The 17,764-nt window shown below is 43.1% G+C and overlaps 1 protein-coding gene across 2 annotated transcripts in view; it reads right to left on the reverse strand.

Annotated features, from left to right (window-relative positions):
* Positions 1-17,764, reverse strand: part of TRAPPC9 (trafficking protein particle complex subunit 9) — a 1,774,054-nt gene that overhangs the window by 1,510,159 nt on the left and 246,131 nt on the right. The window lies entirely within an intron of this gene.

Genomic DNA, 17,764 nt, shown 5'->3' on the forward strand with positions numbered 1-17,764 from the left:
AAAAGACAATATCCTAGGAATCCTAACCTTACTCCAAGAGTAACCTTTGGATTCACACCAATATAGGTATTTACGCCATATCTTATGGTAAATCTTTCTGGTAACAGGTTTCCTAGCCTGTATTAAGGTATCAATAACTGACTCAGAAAACCCACGTCTTGATAAAATCAAGCGTTCAATTTCCAAGCAGTCAGCTTCAGAGAAGTTAGATTTTGATGTTTGAAAGGACCCTGAATCAGAAGGTCCTGTTTCAGAGGTAGAGACCAAGGTGGACAGGATGACATGTCCACCAGGTCTGCATACCAAGTCCTGCGTGGCCATGCAGGTGCTATTAGAATCACTGATGCTCTCTCCTGTTTGATTCTGGCAATCAATCGAGGAAGCATCGGGAAGGGTGGAAACACGTAAGCCATCCTGAAGTCCCAAGGTGCTGTCAGGGCATCTATCAGGACTGCTCCTGGATCCCTGGATCTGGACCCGTAACGAGGAAGCTTGGCGTTCTGTCGAGACGCCATGAGATCTATCTCTGGTTTGCCCCAACGTCGAAGTATTTGGGCAAAGACCTCCGGATGAAGTTCCCACTCCCCCGGATGAAAAGTCTGACGACTTAAGAAATCCGCTTCCCAGTTCTCCACTCCCGGGATGTGGATTGCTGACAGGTGGCAAGAGTGAGACTCTGCCCAGCGAATTATCTTTGATACTTCCATCATAGCTAGGGAGCTTCTTGTCCCTCCCTGATGGTTGATGTAAGCTACGGTCGTGATGTTGTCCGACTGAAACCTGATGAACCCCCGAGTTGTCAACTGGGGCCAAGCCGGGAGTGCATTGAGAACTGCTCTCAATTCCAGAATGTTTATTGGCAGGAGACTCTCCTCCTGACTCCATTCTCCCTGAGCCTTCAGAGAATTCCAGACGACACCCCAACCTAGAAGGCTGGCGTCTGTTGTTACAATTGTCCAGTCTGGTCTGCTGAATGGCATCCCCCTGGACAGATGTGGCCGAGAAAGCCACCATAGAAGAGAATTTCTGGTCTCTTGATCCAGATTCAGAGAAGGGGATAAGTCTGAGAAATCCCCATTCCACTGACTTAGCATGCACAGCTGCAGTGGTCTGAGGTGTAAGCGTGCAAAGGGTACTATGTCCATTGCCGCTACCATTAAGCCGATTACCTCCATGCATTGAGCCACTGACGGGTGTTGAATGGAATGAAGGGTGCGGCAAGCACTTTGAAGTCTTGTTAGCCTGTCCTCTGTCAGGTAAATCTTCATTTCTACAGAATCTATAAGAGTCCCCAGGAAGGGAACTCTTGTGAGTGGAACAAGTGAACTTTTCTTTTCGTTCACCTTCCATCCATGTGACCTTAGAAATGCCAGTACTAACTCTGTATGAAACTTGGCAGTTTGAAAGCTTGAAGCTTGTATCAGAATGTCGTCTAGGTATGGAGCTACCGAGATTCCCCGCGGTCTTAGTACCGCCAGAAGAGCACCCAGAACCTTTGTGAAGATTCTTGGAGCTGTAGCCAAACCGAATGGAAGAGCCACAAACTGGTAATGCCTGTCTAGGAAGGCAAACCTTAGGTACCGGTAATGATCTTTGTGAATCGGTATGTGAAGGTAAGCATCTTTTAAATCTACAGTGGTCATGTACTGACCCTCTTGGATCATAGGTAAAATTGTCCGAATAGTCTCCATCTTGAACGATGGAACTCTTAGGAATTTGTTTAGGATCTTTAAGTCCAGAATTGGTCTGAAAGTTCCCTCTTTTTTGGGAACCACAAACAGATTTGAGTAAAACCCCTGTCCCTGTTCCGACCGTGGAACTGGATGGATTACTCCCATTAACAAGAGCTCTTGTACGCAGCGTAGAAACGCCTCTTTCTTTGTCTGGATTGTTGACAACCTTGACAGATGAAATCTCTCTCTTGGAGGAGAGTATTTGAAGTCCAGAAGGTATCCCTGAGATATTATCTCTAGTGCCCAGGGATCCTGGACATCTCTTGCCCAAGCCTGGGCGAAGAGAGAAAGTCTGCCCCCCACTAGATCCGATCCCGGATCGGGGGCCCTCAATTCATGCTGTTTTAGGGGCAGCAGCCGGTTTCCTGGCCTGCTTGCCCTTGTTCCAGGACTGGTTAGGTTTCCAGCCTTGTCTGTAGCGAGCAACAGCTCCTTCCTGTTTTGGTGCAGAGGAAGTTGATGCTGCTCCTGCTTTGAAATTACGAAAGGAACGAAAATTAGACTGTCTAGCCTTAACTTTGGCTTTGTCCTGAGGCAGGGCATGGCCTTTACCTCCTGTAATGTCAGCGATAATCTCTTTCAACCCGGGCCCGAATAAGGTCTGCCCTTTGAAAGGTATATTAAGCAATTTAGACTTAGAAGTAACATCAGCTGACCAGGATTTTAGCCACAGCGCCCTGCGTGCCTGAATGGCGAATCCTGAATTCTTCGCCGTAAGTTTAGTTAAATGTACTACGGCCTCCGAAATGAATGAATTAGCTAGTTTAAGGACTCTAAGCCTGTCCGTAATGTCGTCCAGAGTAGCTGAACTAATGTTCTCTTCCAGAGACTCAATCCAGAATGCCGCTGCAGCCGTGATCGGCGCAATGCATGCAAGGGGTTGCAATATAAAACCTTGTTGAACAAACATTTTCTTAAGGTAACCCTCTAATTTTTTATCCATTGGATCTGAAAAAGCACAGCTATCCTCCACCGGGATAGTGGTACGCTTAGCTAAAGTAGAAACTGCTCCCTCCACCTTAGGAACCGTTTGCCATAAGTCCCGTGTGGTGACGTCTATTGGAAACATTTTTCTAAATATCGGAGGGGGTGAGAACGGCACACCGGGTCTATCCCACTCCTTAGTAACAATTTCAGTAAGTCTCTTAGGTATAGGAAAAACCTCAGTACTCGCCGGTACCGCAAAATATTTATCCAACCTACACATTTTCTCTGGTATTGCAACTGTGTTACAATCATTCAGAGCCGCTAACACCTCCCCTAGTAATACACGGAGGTTTTCCAGCTTAAATTTAAAATTTGAAATATCTGAATCCAGTCTGTTTGGATCAGAACCGTCACCCACAGAATGAAGTTCTCCGTCCTCATGTTCTGCCACCTGTGACGCAGTGTCTGACATGGCCCTAATATTATCAGCGCACTCTGTTCTCACCCCAGAGTGATCACGCTTACCTCTTAGTTCTGGTAATTTAGCCAAAACTTCAGTCATAACAGTAGCCATATCTTGTAATGTGATTTGTAATGGCCGCCCAGATGTACTCGGCGCTACAATATCACGCACCTCCCGAGCGGGAGATGCAGGTACTGACACGTGAGGCGAGTTAGTCGGCATAACTCTCCCCTCGTTGTTTGGTGAAATTTGTTCAATTTGTACAGATTGACTTTTATTTAAAGTAGCATCAATACAGTTAGTACATAAATTTCTATTGGGCTCCACTTTGGCATTGCAACAAATGACACAGGTATCTTCCTCTGAATCAGACATGTTTAACACACTAACAAATAAACTTGCAACTTGGAATACAATTCAATTAGAATATTATTAAAAACGTACTGTGCCTTTAAGAAGCACAGAAGATCTATGACAGTTGAAAATTAATAAATTGAAACAGTTATAGCCTCAATCCTTGTAAACCACACAACTTTAGCAAAGGTTTAATCCCATTAGCAAAGATAACTAATTCTGAAAGCAGGAAAAAAATTTACAGAATAAACGTTTTTTATCTCAGTTAACTATAATTCTCACAGCTCTGCTGAGAGAAATTACCTCCCTCAAAATAAGTTTTGAAGACCCCTGAGTTCTGTAGAGATGAACCGGATCATGCAGGAAGTACAATGAGCTGCTGACTGAAATATCTGATGCGTAGCAAAAGCGCCAAAAAAACGGCCCCTCCCCCTCACACACAGCAGTGAGAGAGAACAGAAACTGTCAGAAAAAAGATTAAGCAACTGCCAAGTGGAAAAATAGTGCCCAAACATTTATTCACTCAGTACCTCAGCAAATGAAAACGATTTTACATTCCAGCAAAAACGTTAAACATAATTTCTAGTTATTAAACAGCTTTATGTACTTCTTACAGTGTAATTCTAGTGAAGTACCATTCCCCAGAATACTGAAGTGTAAAGTATACATACATGACATTATATCGGTATGGCAGGATTTTCTCATCAATTCCATTGTCAGAAAATAAAAGCTGCTACATACCTTTATGCAGATTCATCTGCCCGCTGTCCCCTGATCTGAAGTTTACCTCACTCCTCAGATGGCCGAGAACAGCAATATGATCTTAACTACTCCGGCTAAAATCATAGCAAAACTCTGGTAGATTCTTCTTCAAACTCTGCCAGAGAGGTAATAACACACTCCGGTGCTATTTTAAAATAACAAACTCTTGATTGAAGATATAAAACTAAGTATAATCACCATAGTCCTCTCACACATCCTATCTAGTCGTTGGGTGCAAGAGAATGACTGGGAGTGACGTAGGGGGGAGGAGCTATATGCAGCTCTGCTGGGTGAATCCTCTTGCACTTCCTGTTGGGGAGGAGTAAAATCCCAGAAGAAATGATGACCCGTGGACTGATCACACTTAACAGAAGAAATATATCTAATCATGAAAACTATGGTTAGGATTGGGAGTATCAGGAAGCAAAACCGAAATCTTATCAAGAAAAACAACATCATGATAACCATTTTTTAGGACAAGGCAACCAATGGTGGAGGTCAGACACCCAACAGGGATTGGAGGAGAGAGAGATCACTCCTGAGAGATCAGTATCAGAGGAGACAAAACAAACAAGCTTTAGAACTAGAAGGGGAGTCAGAGCAGGAGCAGGAGTACAAACCAAAAGAATGGAGACCCAGGTATTAGAGAAAGCAAAAGCTGATATCTATAATCTAGCACAATTAAATTTAGAAAATAATGATATAAGACTACTGAATAAAGGACTTCATTTTCCACCGAAAGCACCACCTAATAGATTTGAGATATACAGGGAGTGCAGAATTATTAGGCAAGTTGTATTTTTGAGGATTAATTTTATTATTGAACAACAACCATGTTCTCAATTAACCCAAAAAACTCATTAATATCAAAGCTGAATAGTTTTGGAAGTAGTTTTTAGTTTGTTTTTAGTTATAGCTATTTTAGGGGGATATCTGTGTGTGCAGGTGACTATTACTGTGCATAATTATTAGGCAACTTAACAAAAAACAAATATATACCCATTTCAATTATTTATTTTTACCAGTGAAACCAATATAACATCTCAACATTCCCAAATATACATTTCTGACATTCAAAAACAAAACAAAAACAAATCAGTGACCAATATAGCCACCTTTCTTTGCAAGGACACTCAAAAGCCTGCCATCCATGGATTCTGTCAGTGTTTTGATCTGTTCACCATCAACATTGCATGCAGCAGCAACCACAGCCTCCCAGACACTGTTCAGAGAGGTGTACTGTTTTCCCTCCTTGTAAATCTCACATTTGATGATGGACCACAGGTTCTCAATGGGGTTCAGATCAGGTGAACAAGGAGGCCATGTCATTAGATTTTCTTCTTTTATACCCTTTCTTGCCAGCCACGCTGTGGAGTACTTGGACGCGTGTGATGGAGCATTGTCCTGCATGAAAATCATGTTTTTCTTGAAGGATGCAGACTTCTTCCTGTAGCACTGCTTGAAGAAGGTGTCTTCCAGAAACTGGCAGTAGGACTGGGAGTTGAGCTTGACTCCACCCTCAACCCGAAAAGGCCCCACAAGCTCATCTTTGATGATACCAACCCAAACCAGTACTCCACCTCCACCTTGCTGGCTTCTGAGTCAGACTGGAGCTCTCTGCCCTTTACCAATCCAGCCACGGGCCCATCCATCTGGCCCATCAAGACTCACTCTCATTTCATCAGTCCATAAAACCTTAGAAAAATCAGTCTTGAGATATTTCTTGGCCCAGTCTTGACGTTTCAGCTTGTGTGTCTTGTTCAGTGGTGGTCGTCTTTCAGCCTTTCTTACCTTGGCCATGTCTCTGAGTATTGCACACCTTGTGCTTTTGGGCACTCCAGTGATGTTGCAGCTCTGAAATATGGCCAAACTGGTGGCAAGTGGCATCTTGGCAGCTGCACGCTTGACTTTTCTCAGTTCATGGGCAGTTATTTTGCGCCTTGGTTTTTCCACACGCTTCTTGCGACCCTGTTGACTATTTTGAATGAAACGCTTGATTGTTCGATGATCACGCTTCAGAAGCTTTGCAATTTTAAGAGTGCTGCATCCCTCTGCAAGATATCTCACTATTTTTGACTTTTCTGAGCCTGTCAAGTCCTTCTTTTGACCCATTTGCCAAAGGAAAGGAAGTTGCCTAATAATTATGCACACCTGATATAGGGTGTTGATGTCATTAGACCACACCCCTTCTCATTACAGAGATGCACATCACCTAATATGCTTAATTGGTAGTAGGCTTTTGAGCCTATACAGCTTGGAGTAAGACAACATGCATAAAGAGGATGATGTGGTCAAAATACTCATTTGCCTAATAATTCTGCACTCCCTGTATTTGGATTAACAAAAATATATGCGTAAATTAACCTTGCAGAGATATTATTTAAAAAATCCACAATTGAAAACCCAGCCGCGGGTTGATTATTTGGAGAGTAGAGATTTAGATACTCTTAGAATTTTGAAAGAATTACAATATGAAAGTGGTTTAGATACTAACACTATATGTACCTCAAATGATAATATAGAAGAATCATTAGAATTCTCTGTATATGAGACTGAATTGGAAATACAGCATTCATCACTTAAGAAAAAATCTATGTTCTACCCCTTGAGTGCACAGGGGGATCAGATACCGGTTTTTACTAAAATGGTACTAAAGGATATAGAGGAGGCATTTTCTTCCAAAAAGAACCATATGGTGAATAAACATAATGATAATTTAAGTATTTTAGAAAGGAAATCCTTAAAGAAATTATCTGATAATCATAATGTGGTCTTTCGTGCAGCAGATAAGGGTGGTGGAGTAGTTATTCAATCTAAAACCGACTACCTAATGGAGGCATATAAACTTTTAAGTGATGGAGAAACATATATTATTTTAGAAAGAGAACCCACCCCTAAATATGTTCATGAATTGAATAGATTATTAATTGCAGTTAAAGATAATGAAATATTTTCAGGGTCTGACCCTTCATGATACACCGCAAAAATTAGCCCTCTTTGCGGACAATTTAATCGTCTTTCTGACTAATCCCCTATCCTCTCTTCCCCCCTTATGGACCTCTTCAAACAATTTGGCTCTCTATCCCATTATAAACTAAATGTTACAAAAACAGAGACATATGCCATAGGCATTCCTCCTTCAGAGCTGCATCAACCACAATTTATTTTTTTCCTTTAAGTGGTCTTCTAAAGGACTTAAACACCTTGGGGTATACTTATCTCATGATAAAGCCATAACGCTTTCCCACAACTACGACCCGCTCCATAGATCTCTGAGTCAAGCTCTAACTTCTAAGAGATATGAGGAAATGTCATGGCTAGGCAGAGTTGCCGCCATTAAAATGATGCTCTTACCCAAACTAGTCTATCTTTTCCAATCTCTCCCCATTCCAGTTCCAAAGACAAATATATTTAAATTTTCCAGTCTATCTTTAACCGCTATATTTGGAATGATAAGAGAACGAGAGTGGCAGCCCATATCCTGCAATCCCCAGTCGAGGAGGGAGGGGTGGGGGTGCCGAAAATCAGTGCCTATCATGACGCTGCCATGCTTTCACATGCCTCAGCCTGGGGTAGTAATCTCCCCCAGGCAAGGTGGCGCGATTTGGAACAAGCCTCTTTACCTGCTTATCTTTATTTAGAAGACCTCTTGTGGATTCCTCAACATTGCTGGGATAAACCTATTATTTCAAATCACCTTATTAAAGATTTCTGGAGGGCGTGGCTCAGATTGCGACACAACCTCACTATCGCCCCTCACCCTTCTCCAATCCATACGGTAGCAGGTCTCCTACATGGCTTACTCAATGTTGACATAGTTGCCTGGAAACAAGTACCCCTATCTAGAGTCGCTGATTTCTACCAGAACAGGTGTCTCTTATCTATTCCGTAACTGATTGACACCTATGAGATACCATCTAGACTACGATTCAATTTGATCAGATTACGATCGCTCATGGGTGCATGGGGCTTTTTGGAAGGGCCACCACGAGATCTCACCCCTTTGGAGGCTAGATTTGTAGCTGGCTCTCAGTTGATTAAGCCACTTACGCATCATTACCAATTTTTTACCCACAACTCAAGACTGGTTAAAACTGCTCATAGTTTCGTGGGAGCGGGAGTGGAGACAAGAGTTTACCCCAGAGCAATGGCTCCATACCATTTAAACAACCAAGGCTGCAGTCCACTGTGTTACTACGTACAAGCTCTTTTACAAGCTTTTAACCAGATGGCACTTAGTCCCTACTAAATTACAAAAAATATATCCTGACCACTCTCCCCTCTGCTGGAGGGGTTGTGGAGAGCCGGGGACCCCCACCCACATTTGGTGGTCTTGCCCAGTGTTACTCCCCTATTGGGAGAAAACTCGCCAGCTGTGTGTTTCATTGGGCCTCTCCCCCCCCCCCCACTACCCAAGCACAGCTCTCTTACATCTGGACGTTGCGTCCTTCCCCAAACACATACAGGCCCTGCTAGTATATGTTCTCATTTCTGCCAAACTCCTTATTGCAAGAAATTGGAAAAAGCCAAACCCCCCGAAATGGCAGGGAGTGTTAGATAACCTTAACTACCTTAAGCAGATGGAGGAGTCTTTAGAACTAATAATCAAATAGCCCAGTATTGCCTTATATGGGAGCCATGGGAATCCCATCTACACCTCCTTTCTACCACAGTTCACAGGGGAGGACCCCTGGTGACAAATATTTAGACACACACTCAGTACCAACTATCTGAAGATTTATAAATAGTATACTTTCAGCGCACTCTTTTTCCTTACCTCCTCCCTTTATCCCCTCCTTTTCCATCCTTATGATGTATCCCTTCCCCCGCCACTCTCCCTGATATTCAGTTATATGTTATTTAGGATTCATGTCCCTTAGAAGCTGCCCTAATGTTACCTCTCCTGACACAGGATCTAGTCATATGTTCCTTACCCACATTCAGTCAATAACCCTCATAGGCGTAGCCTCTACGCTGTGCTATGCCCTTTTTATATTTTCATGTTGTGGGGTCATGGATTTGTCCAGTGCTTGTTGGGACTAGTTAAGTCCCGTATTGTGTTATAGAAGTTATCTGTGAATTTTTGTTTAAACTTGTTTGATATACTCTTAAAATATAAAAATGAGGAAGATTACTTATAAGCACGAGTAAGGTACTTGGCATTAAAATTATTGGAAAAAATGGCTTTAAACATTCCACAGAGCTCCGGAACCCCCCCCCCACCCCGAAACTCCATAAGACAGTCGACAAGGCTGAAGACCCAGAAGAGACTAGCAAATGCCCATCACGACACAGAGCCAGCAAAACTCCAGATAGAACAGAACAACCCAGAGAGCATGCCTCTCTCCAAATAGGTTAAACCCTCTGTTCCATCCCCTGAATATAGGAAAAGTCCTAAACAAGGCCTCCATAGGAGAACAACCCCCCCATAAGAAAAAGGGGGCTATTAGAGACAGAGGACCTGCACACGAGACACAAGGCCACATGCTGAATAAGAGAGCATTCTCCAACGCAGATGAACCTGGAAGGAATCCCCTGAAAACTTAGCGCACAGAAGCTAGGTGCAGTTGTTACTCTATAACCCTTCGCCTGCCCTGTGCGAAGAACCGCCTTATCCGCATGAAAAACCAGGTAAGGAGGCTCGAATTGCAAGGCAGCAAGATCGGATACTCTGCGTGCCGATGCAATAGGCAACAGGAAGAGAACCTTCCAGGACAGAATCTTAATGTCAATGGAATGCATAGGCTCAAACGGAACCCTCTGCAATACCTTAAGGACCAAGTTTAAGTTCCATGGGGAAGCAGACTGTCTAAAGAAAGGCCTGATTCTAAACAGAGCCTGAACGAAAGATTGAATGTCAGGAAGCTCAGCGAGTCTCCTGTGCAACAAGACTGATAATGCCGAAATCTGTCCCGAACTAGCAGCAAGACCCGTTCTGCAAACCCTCCTGGAGAAAGGACAGAATACTGGATACCTTCACCTTGTACCAAGGATATCCATGCTTCTCACACCAGGACATGTAAGTCCTCAACACCTTCTGGTAGATGCGACGAGTGACTGGCTTCCTTGCCTGAACTAAAGTGTCAATCACACTCTCAGAAAAACCTCTCTTGGCTAAGACTAAGCGTTCAATATCCACGTCCACGTAGTCAGCCACAGAGAAACGAGATTTTGATGCTGAAAAGGATCCTGTTTCAGTAAGTCCCTGCGACAGGGTAACCTCCATGGCAGAGAGGATGACATCCCCACCATATCTGCAATCCACATCCTCTGCGGCCATGATGGAGCAATCAGGATGGTCGAAGTTCACTCCTGTTTGATGTGTGCCACTACACGAGGTAGAAGTGGTAACGGTGGAAAAATGTAAGCTAGGCTGAAACCCCAAGACACCGCTAAGGCATCTATCAGCTCTGCCTGGGGATTCCTCGATCTCGACCCGTATCAGGGTAGTTTGCAATTGAGTCTGGACGCCGTAAGATCTATCTCCGGCATTCCCCATCTGAGACAAATCTCCGCTAACCCTTCGGGGTGAAGAGACCATTATCCCGGATGGAAGGATTGCCTGCTTAGAAAGTCCGCTTCCCAGTTGTCAACACCTGGAATGTGGATCGCTGAAAGAGATCAGCTGTGGGACTCCGCCCACTCCAAAATCTGAGACACCTCCCTCATTGAGCTCCTTGTACCCCCCTGATGGTTGATGTAAGCCACTGAGGTAATGTTGTCGGTCTGGAATCTGATGAAGCCGAACGACCCCAATGAAGGTCATGCCCTCAGAGCATTGTAAATTGCTCGAAGTTCCAGAATATTTATCCTCCTGGGTCCATTTTCCTTGTGCCATCCTGGCACCCCAAACAGCTCCCCATCCTGGGAGACTCGCGTCCGTGGTCACAATCTCCCAGGATGGTCTCAAGAAGGATATCCCCAAGGACAGATGCTCCAGACGGATCCACCAAGAGAGGTCCGAGCATCCATGGATATCCGCTGTGATAGATCTGAATGATCGCCGTTCCACTGTCTCAACATGCACAATTGAAGAGGTCTGAAATGGAACCTGGCGAAGGGGATGACATCTATGCTGGAAACCATGAGCCCGATCAACTCCATACACTGAGCCACCAAAGGGCTTGAGGAGGACTGAAGGGCAAGACAGGTGGACGCAATCTTCCTGCGTCGATGGTCTGTGAGAAATATCTTCATGGACATAGTCTATTATCGTGCCCAGGAACTCCACCCTGTTGCTGGGAACCAGGGAACTCTTTCCTGAGTTGATCTTCCAACCATGAGATAGGAGCAAGAAAAGAAGAGCCCTCGAATGATCCTCTGCGAGGCTGAACGACAGCGCCTGGATTTGGATATCGTCACAATAGGGCGCCACAGCAATGCCCCTGGATCTGGCCACTGCCAGTAGTGCCCCCAGAACCTTCGTGAAGACTCTCTGGGCCGTCGCAAGACCGAAAGGAAGGGCCACAAAGTGGAAGTGATGGTCCACAAACGCAAATCTTAGGAACTTGAAGTGGTCCCTGTGAATTGGAACATGAAGGTAAGCATCTTTCAAATCTATTGACGTCATAAACTGCCCTTCTTGAACTACGGGCAGAATAGATCTGATCGTTTCCATTTTGAACGATGGAACATCCAGAAACTTGTTTAAATACTTTAGGTCCAGCATGCCCTACTTCTTTGGAACCACAAAAAGATTTGAATAGTACCCTAGACCCCTTTCTGCTTGGGGTACTGGTACGATAACACCTAGAGAGGAGAGATCCCTCACACATTCTAGAAAGGCCTCTCTCTTTTCCGGTCTTGAAGACAGGTTTGACAGGAGAAATCTGCACCTGTGCGGTTGGGACCTGAATCCTATCCTGTAACCCTGGGCGACAACCTCCAGAACCCAAGGGTCCTGAAGTCCTGCAACCAGGCTTCGGAGAAGAGAGACAATCTGCCCCCTACTTGCTCGGGGGCCGCCCCTTCATGCCGATTTTGTTCTTGGACTTGTTCCAAGACTGAGCAGGCTTCCAAGTTCCCTTGGATTGATCCGCTTTGCGGCGGGCTGCTGGAGCTGGGCCTTGTCCGCACGAAAGGGACGAAAAGTAGATCCGTTATGCTTAACCTTCTTATCCTGCGGTAGGAAAGTTCCCTTGCCTCCCGTAACTGTGGATATGATCGAATCCAATCCTGGGCCGAACAGAATCTTTTCTTGACAACAGCCTCGACTTAGAGGTCATGTCCGCAGACCAAAACTTTAGCCACAGAGCCCTGCAAACTAAAATGGAGAATCCTGAAACCTTTGCGTTCAAGCGAATAATTTGCATATTGGCGTCACAAATGAAAGAATTGGCTACCCTCAATGCCTTAATCTTATCCTGTATCACGTTGATGGAAGTCTCCCTCTCGACCATATCACACAGGGATCCACACCAATATGTCGCAGCTCCGGCAACCTCTGCTACAGCCGCTGCCGGTTGAAAAAAACCCTGTGTGCTGAAACATTTTCTTTAACATGTTTTCCAACTTTTTATCCATGGGCTCTTTAAACGACAAACGATCCTCAAGAGGAATAGTTGTCCGCTTTGCAAGCATGGAAATAGCACCATCCACCTTAGGGGCAGTCCCCCACAGCTGGAGATGAGAGTCCAGGATGGGGAACAGTTTCTTAAAGCAAGAAGGGGAAAAAGAAGAACCTAATCGCTCCCATTCATTCTAAATTATGTTAGCCATCTTAACAGGAAACGGTAAGGTCTGAGGCACCACCCTGTCCTTGTATACTTTATCAAGATTAGGAATCAAAGGTTCCTCCGGAAGCTTAGGTTCCGGAACCTCCAGAGTAGCCAGCACTTGCTTCAGCGCAAATTCTCTATCCTTAACCTAAAGTCAGGCTCCTCCACCGACGGAGGATGAGATGACCGGGACCCCGACCCAGAAGGAGCCTCCTCCGAAGAGTCGGAGTGGGCCTTGTCATCGTATAATGCCTCAGATATTTCCATAGGCGTAGACAACCCCTGGGCCGGGCCGCCATGATACGCCCTACGCTTGCGCTTAGCAGAACGTGGTAAGGCATGGATCACTTTCGATACCGCCATTTGCAGTTGATCCGCAAAATCTGACAGCCAACGAATCTCTCCCGTAGGAGTAATGGTTGGGCCCTGGGGCGCTGCATGTGCACTCGGAAAAAAAAAGCAGGGAACGCACCTCACGGGACAGGGAACCCTCAGAGGTGGACGGCTCAGTAGTACTAGACATCCCTTTATTTTTAGATGTTGCAACTTTATCAAGGCATGTGGAACATAGTTGAGCAGGCTGATTTACAAGAACCTCCTCACAATAAACACAGGAATGAGACTTTGTTTAAGAGGGAGTACCCTCTAACGCGTCAGAGTCCTCCATAGCTTGCGCTTTTATTATGGACTAGATAAACTTAATAACAGGCACCTTTATACCTCCAATGGCCGGGGCACTCACCACCTCCTATGACCCGGACTACAGAAACCGCTTTGTCTCCTGCGCCGCTGATCAATAGAGGAAGTGCAGACTAAGGAGAAAACGCGCAATTACTCCCGGAAGTCAACCTGAAAGTTCTACCATTGCCAGAGCCTCATCTCGAACATAACGCAGCAATCACACAATAAACAATATCATGTATAATCCCCCCCCTTCCCCGGTCAATAATCCCCTTACCGGGAATATTAACCCTTGATTCCATAAGATAAAAGGCGCCACACTGTGACCCTGTCTTCTGTGTTATCATTATGTAACATAGTAGATGAGGTTGAAAAAAGACCGAAGTCCATCGAGTTCAACCTATACAAATCTAAAATACTTACAAAAAGCTCCAGTTAAGCTTAAATAATCCCACTAAAAGATGTATAAAAAATTCAAGTGTGACAGGTAGAAGCATCCTGACATGACTTGAGTGTAGAAAGCAGGCAGCGAAACTCGTCAATGATTGGTTGTGGAGCTGTAAATTTGAGTCGGATGGTCTCGCAGAAAGACTCTCCCTGCATCTCCGGACTCTAACTTTCACCCATGCTCTCACTGAGAGGCTGACAGGACTACTTAAAACTCCATAAGAGACAACTCTGAATCTTCGGCACTTCTCTGCCATCCTCCTGTGACGAAAGGCAAAGAATGACTGGGGGATGAGGGGAGTGGAGGAGGTATTTAAGCTTTGGCTGGGGTGTCTTTGCCTCCTCCTGGTGGCCAGGTTCTGTATTCCCAAAAGTAATACATGAAGCTGTGGACTCTCCTCCAGAGAGAGAGAGAGAGACAAAGAAAGAAAGAGAGAGAGAGAAAGAAAGAAAGAAAGAAAGAAAGAAAGAAAGAAAGAAAGAAAGAAAGAAAGAGAGAGATAAAGAGAAAGAGATAAAGAGAAAGAAAGAAAGAAAGAAAGAAAGAAAGAGAGGGAGAGATAAAGAGAAAGAGATAAAGAGAAAGAAAGAAAGAAAGAAAGAGAGAGAGAGAGAGAGAGAGAGAGAGAGAGAGAAAGAGAGAGAAAGAGAGAAAGAGAGAGAGAAAGAGAGAGAGAAAGAGAGAGATAAAGAGAAAGAGATAAAGAGAAAGAAAGAAAGAAAGAAAGAAAGAAAGAAAGAAAGAAAGAAAGAGAGAGAGAGAGAGAGAGAGAGAGAGAGAGAGAGAGAGAAAGAAAGAAAGAAAGAAAGAGAGAGAAAGAGAGATTTCTACAACACCTGCACAACATTTTAGACTGCACTTATGCTGGCAGTAAGGTCTATATTACGGTGAAATAAATATTGCTACATCAAAAAACTAAACTCCAAGAAGGTGAAAGTGCTGCATGGGAAAACATTTCCCATTACTATTGCAAACTGTGTATACTGTTGGTAACAAAAAGTATCTCCATTAAAGTCTATGGAGCTATGTCAACTGGTGCCAACCTAAAACATCTCCATAAACTTTAATGCAGATAGTTTGCTACCACCAGTTTGCAATACCAATAGAAACAAGGCCTCTATTTTTATATTGGCATAACAGTACAGCATGGAAAACATAACACTAGATTAAAAACAACTCATCCTGCAGGACACAAAATGAGTCCTTACGGTTTGCGCCATACTCATTGATCCTTGAATCATTTATCACTAGTGATAGTCTTAACCCCTTATTACTCCAACATACGATCAGACCACCACTCTTTATTAACAGTCTAAACAGATGTCTTTCACACACATATATTAATTCATTCCATTGTGATAAAAGCAGATCACACACACATACATTATACAATTTACTAATTGCACATTGTGGTAAATCTAAGTGTATATATATCACAATACTGAAGCCATAAATTACTATACTATAAATAAAATCATACAAATCCAGATCCCAAAAGAGCACTCACAGACAAAAAGAATTGTACCCTTGGAAGAACACGTAAAAAGATCTAACCACCCCAGGCCGACTATTTTAAGTTCCTGAAATCATTCGAGTGTAAAAAGCAGTAATTAAAATAATGAGGGGTGCATGACAAAAAGTTTCTAGTCCAATATACTGGAGCAAGTTGTTAGTTTATCTTGACTTACCCTAACAGAACTCACCAACAAATAAACAAAACAGAAAAATACATGGGAAGAAAAAGTAAAAAAACATTGCAACCAATCAAATTGTGCTGAAATGAGATGTTGGAGATATGAAGGCACCCAGATTATTCTGGTTCCTAAACATGAAAGACAAATCATTTATCACTAGTGATAGTCTTAACCCCTTATTACTCCAACATACGATCAGACCACCACTCTTTATTAACAGTCTAAACAGATGTCTTTCACACACATATATTAATTAATTCCATTGTGATAAAAGCAGATCACACACACATACATTATACAATTTACTAATTGCACATTGTGGTCAATCTAAGTATACATATCACAATACTGAAGCCATAAATTACTATACTATAAATAAAATCATACAAATCCAGATCCCAAAAGAGCACTCACAGACAAAAAGAATTGTACCCTTGGAAGAACACGTAAAAAGATCTAACCCCCCCAGGCCGACTATTTTAAGTTCCTGAAATCATTCGAGTGTAAAAAGCAGTAATTAAAATAATGAGGGGTGCATGACAAAAAGTTTCTAGTCCAATATACTGGAGCAAGTTGTTAGTTTGTTTATCTTGACTTACCCTAACAGAACTCACCAACAAATAAACAAAACAGAAAAATACATGGGAAGAAAAAGTAAAAAAACATTGCAACCAATCAAATTGTGCTGAAATGAGATGTTGGAGATATGAAGGCACCCAGATTATTCTGGTTCCTAAACATGAAAGACAAACTATGCACTTCTATTTTGCAGAGATTTTCAGAGATTATCTTAAAGGGACAGTAAAGCTCAAAATAAACTTTCATAATTCAAAGAGGGCACGTCATTTTAAACAACGTTCCAATTTACAAGGTAATCACAGAGGTAAAATGTGTGTTATTATAATTATGTTGGTTATGCAAAACTGGGGAATGGGTAATTAAAGGGATTATCTAACTTTTTAAACAGAAAAAATTCTAGTGTAGACTGTCCCTTTAAAGGACAATTAAATACAGTAGAATTGCATAATCAACAAAAGGATAACAAAAATTCAATGCAATATTATTTAGTCTTAAAGGACCAGTAAATACAGTAGATTTGCATAATCTACAAATGCATGATAACTAGACAATGCAATAGCACTTAGGGGCTGATTTATCAATGTCTGTCCGAATGAAGCGATGTAGCTTATGTCCAACAGACATCGCTGAATGCCGACAGCATACACTATCGGCATTTATCATTGCACAAGCAGTTCACCAGAACTGCTTGTGCAAGCTGCCCCCTGCAGATTTGCGGCCATTTGGCCGCTAGCAGGGGTGTCAATCAGCCCGATCGTATAGGATTGGGCGGATTGCAGAACACAGCCTCAGAGGCAGCAGACCAGTTATGAAGCAGCGGTCTTTAGACTGCTGCTATATAACTGCTGTTTCCGGCGAATCATGAAAGTATAATTTTGACTTGCGTGTCCCTTTAATTTGAAATGAATAGTAGATTTTTTTTATGACAAATTTCAAAGTTAGTCCAATTTTCCTTCTCCCTGTATCATGACAGTCATCAGCCAATCACAAAATTCCTATACCTATATAACGTGAATTCTTGCACATGCTCAGTAGGAGCTGGTGTCTTGGAAAGTGTGCATATAAAAAGATATGGCATATTTTGATGATAAAGTGGATTCAAAAGTTAATTTATTTTGTTGTTTTTTTAAACTGCATGCTCTATCAGAATCATGAAAGTTTAGTTTTGACTTTAGAGTTCCTTTAAACTGAAGAAATGGAATGCTTCCTGTAAAGTGAATTGAGTTTGTTTGCAGTCCAAAGTAATCGCTCTGATGCACATAGCTGAGGCATTCTAGCTTATACAATCTGAGCTGCTAACGCTCATGGAGTAAGTGATAAAAGCACAGTCATTAAAGGTGTTTTACAGCAAAAAGAAGCAAAATAATGAACATTGTTACATTTTCATTAAACGTTGAATGGGGGGG

Source organism: Bombina bombina, chromosome 5 (assembly GCF_027579735.1).
Source record: "Bombina bombina isolate aBomBom1 chromosome 5, aBomBom1.pri, whole genome shotgun sequence".
Lineage (NCBI taxonomy): Eukaryota > Metazoa > Chordata > Amphibia > Anura > Bombinatoridae > Bombina > Bombina bombina.